A 4,580-nucleotide genomic window follows, 5' to 3' on the forward strand; every position below is an offset into this window, starting at 1 on the left:
CAAAGTTTAAGACATTATATACATTCATTATTTCATCAACACATAATACATTGATTCATATATACATAAACTGTCCTATCCATGAGTACAACCGACCCACCCTTATCAGCAGGACGAATAAGGACTGACGTATCGGATTGTAAATCAAGCAAAGATTGTTTTTCATCCTTAGGTACATTATGGAAAGATTTGGACCCCTGTTTATTCTTAAGGAGATGTCCAACATCTTTTTCCACAACTCCTCAATGTCTCGATAGAGTGATTGCGATTGGCAGGAGGTATAAAATAACTCTTGCTTCTAAAAGGAGTCCGAGTATGTGCAGGCAGAGGTGTATAGGTGGCAGGGAAGTCAGGCGCAGGAGAGTCAAAGGAGTGTAAAATGGAGTCTTTTAACAAAGTCCACGGAGTTTGCTCCATCACACTAAAATGTACACAAACAAACAAACGAGGACCCGACGCGCACCTATACAACATTAAACTACACTGACAATAGAACAATCTCTGACAAAGACATGAGGGGAAACAGAGGGTTAAATACACAACAGGTAATGAATGGGATTGAAAACAGGTGTGTGGGAATACAAGACAAAACCAATGTAAAATGAAAAATTGATCAATGATGGCTAGAAGACCGGTGACGTCGAACGCCGAGCACCGCCCGAACAAGGAGAGGCAACGACTTCGGCAGAAGTCGTGATAAGTATGTGCAGGAGAGCAACCTACTGGTTCAATAGAAGTGTCAGAATTAGGGGAGCTAAAGTATTCCCTTAAACGGATGTTTCTAAAAAAATTAAACATGTCTACCTTAACATCAAAATTGTTGCACTGGGTTGTAGGCACAAAATATAACCATTTATTAAGCAAAGAGACATGGGCAGGGCTCAATATCTTGGAATGACAGTGTTGCGGGAATTAAATTCCTCTGTTTTAATACCCAATTAAAATCAAACACTCTGTCAATTCATAAGGATATGTATGACCCTTATTAGTATAAAAATGGACAGAGCCCAGTCTTAAAGTCAAACAGCAGAGAGTACTGCTCCTTACACATTTTACCACAGGTTATAAACTTAAAGTGACGTCATTAGTTCCAGTAGCAGCCCGTGTCATCTCCGCTCCAGTACAGAGACTGTACGGTCTCACATCGTCTCTCCCTATTAAGATAATATATGACTGAGCCAAGGTCAGCTTGTGTAGATAAGCCTTCCAGCCAGACTGGCTATAAGTTCATTCATTTCTACCATGGTACAGACAGTCACTTTTCTAATTCTTGATTATATTTACACACATTATATTCAGTACTAGGATTAAAGAGAAGGAGACTGTGATTAATGTGTATTCTTTGTGGAACATTTCCACTCCTCATGTTGTCTGTCCTCTTCTCCATCAGGAGACTCTAGTCCAGTGTATGACATTACATTTACATTTACATTTAAGTCATTTAGCAGACGCTCTTATCCAGAGCGACTTACAAATTGGTGAATTCACCTTCTGACATCCAGTGGAACAGCCACTTTACAATAGTGCATCTAAATCATTTAAGGGGGGGTGAGAAGGATTACTTTATCCTATCCTAGGTATTCCTTGAAGAGGTGGGGTTTCAGGTGTCTCCGGAAGGTGGTGATTGACTCCGCTGTCCTGGCATCGTGAGGGAGTTTGTTCCACCATTGGGGGGCCAGAGCAGCGAACAGTTTTGACTGGGCTGAGCGGGAACTGTACTTCCTCAGTGGTAGGGAGGCGAGCAGGCCAGAGGTGGATGAACGCAGTGCCCTTTGTTTGGGTGTAGGGCCTGATCAGAGCCTGGAGGTACTGCGGTGCCGTTCCCCTCACAGCTCCGTAGGCAAGCACCATGGTCTTGTAGCGGATGCGAGCTTCAACTGGAAGCCAGTGGAGAGAGCGGAGGAGCGGGCTGACGTGAGAGAACTTGGGAAGGTTGAACACCAGACAGGCTGCGGCGTTCTGGATGAGTTGTAGGGGTTTAATGGCACAGGCAGGGAGCCCAGCCAACAGCGAGTTGCAGTAATCCAGACGGGAGATGACAAGTGCCTGGATTAGGACCTGCGCCGCTTCCTGTGTGAGGCAGGGTCGTACTCTGCGGATGTTGTAGAGCATGAACCTACAGGAACGGGCCACCGCCTTGATGTTAGTTGAGAACGACAGGGTGTTGTCCAGGATCACGCCAAGGTTCTTAGCGCTCTGGGAGGAGGACACAATGGAGTTGTCAACCGTGATGGCGAGATCATGGAACAGGCAGTCCTTCCCCGGGAGGAAGAGCAGCTCCGTCTTGCCGAGGTTCAGCTTGAGGTGGTGATCCGTCATCCACACTGATATGTCTGCCAGACATGCAGAGATGCGATTCGCCACCTGGTCATCAGAAGGGTGAAAGGAGAAGATTCATTGTGTTTCGCCTGCATAGCAATGATAGGAGAGACCATGTGAGGTTATGACAGAGCCAAGTGACTTGGTGTATAGCGAGAATAGGAGAGGGCCTAGAACAGAGCCCTGGGGACACCAGTGGTGAGAGCGCCCAGCGAGGAGACAGATTCTCGCCACGCCACCTGGTAGGAGCAACCTGTCAGGTAGGACGCAATCCAAGCGTGGGCCGCGCCGGAGATGCCCAACTCGGAGAGGGTGGAGAGGAGGATCTGATGGTTCACAGTATCGAAGGCAGCCGATAGGTCTAGAAGGATGAGAGCAGAGGAGAGATATCTCAGGCATGGCAATGAACCCTACTGCAGCGCAGACAGCTGACACAGACAACCAGGATGATGTTCACTACGCCAGCTTCCACTTCTCTGGCTCCAAAAACCAGGAAGTGCCTCTGTACTCCACCGTCCAGCTGCCTCAACCCCAGAAAGAGGATGAGGATGTCCAGTACGCTGCTGTGAAATTCAACCTCCCCTGTGCTGCCACCCGGTGAGCATATTCTGAATTAAGGTCATTCATATGCTGCAGTTTATTGTAGGAGATGTCATCAATGAGCAAAACAGTTGACCCTTAGTGACCACTATGAACCCAAACTATGAACACAACAATGGACATCTCAGGACAGTTACTATGACATGTCTATAATGAGGGAGAGATGTGATGATGGTTTGAGGAACTGTTCTTCTGTTCCAAATGGCACCCTATTCCCTATTTAGTGCACTACTTTAGACAGAGCCCTATAGGGTGCCACCATTTGGTACACTGTCTTTGTTTCATTTTTGTTTCTCTCTTCAGACCCTCAGCAACACAAGCAGCTGAGGAAGACTCCTCTGTTCTCTACAGTACAGTCAATAAACCCTGAACCAAGAAGACCTGAACACAACAAACCCAGAACCAAGAAGACCTGAACACATCAAACCCAGAACCAAGAAGACCTGAACACAACAAACCCAGAACCAAGAAGGCCTGAACACAACAAACCCAGAACCAAGAAGGCCTTGATTACAACAAACCCAGAACCAAGAACTGAAAACAACAAACCCAGAACCAAGAAGAACTGAAAACAACAAACCCAGAACCAAGAAGACCTGACAAACCCAGAACCAAGAACTGAAAACAACAAACCCAGAACCAAGAAGACCTGACAAACCCAGAACCAAGAACTGAAAACAACAAACCCAGAACCAAGAAGTGAAAACAACAAACCCAAAACCAAGAACTGAAAACAACAAACCCAGAACCAAGAAGACCTGACAAACCCAGAACCAAGAACTGAAAACAACAAACCCAGAACCAAGAAGACCTGACAAACCCAGAACCAAGAACTGAAAACAACAAACCCTGAACAAAGAAGACCTGACAAACCCAGAACCAAGAACTGAAAACAACAAACCCAGAACCAGGAAGACCTGACAAACCCAGAACCAAGAACTGAAGTCAACAAACCCAGTACCAAGAAGACCTGACAAACCCAGAACCAAGAACTGAAAACAACAAACCCAGAACCAAGAAGACCTGACAAACCCAGATCCAAGAACTGAAAACAACAAACCCAGAACCAAGAAGACCTGACAAACCCAGAACCAAGAAGACCTGAACACAACAAACCCAGAACCAAGAAGACCTGACAAACCCAGAACCAATAACTGAACACAACAAACCCAGAACCAAGAAGACCTGAACACAACAAACCCAGAACCAAGAAGACCTTGTATATCTGGACCCGTATATAATAACTAAGTGGTATAATTAAGCAATAAGGTCCGAGGGGGTGTGGTATATTGGCCTATATGCTGTACCACGGCTAAGGACTGTTCTTAAGCACGACACAACGCAGAGTCTTGTATACAGCCCTTAGCTGTGGTATATTGGCCTATACTGTACCACGGCTAAGGACTGTTCTTAAGCACGACACAAGGAGTTCCTGATACAGCCGTTAGCAGTGGTATATTGGCCTATATACTGTACCAGGCTAAGGACTGTTCTTACCACACACAACGCAGAGTTCCTGGATACAGCCGTTAGCAGTGGTATATTGGCCTATATACTGTACCACGGCTAAGGACTGTTCTTAAGCACGACACAACGCAGAGTTCCTGTATACAGCCCTTAGTTGTGGTATATTGGCCTATATACTGTACCACGGCTAAGGA

Source organism: Oncorhynchus masou, unplaced genomic scaffold (assembly GCF_036934945.1).
Source record: "Oncorhynchus masou masou isolate Uvic2021 unplaced genomic scaffold, UVic_Omas_1.1 unplaced_scaffold_1560, whole genome shotgun sequence".
NCBI lineage: Eukaryota > Metazoa > Chordata > Actinopteri > Salmoniformes > Salmonidae > Oncorhynchus > Oncorhynchus masou.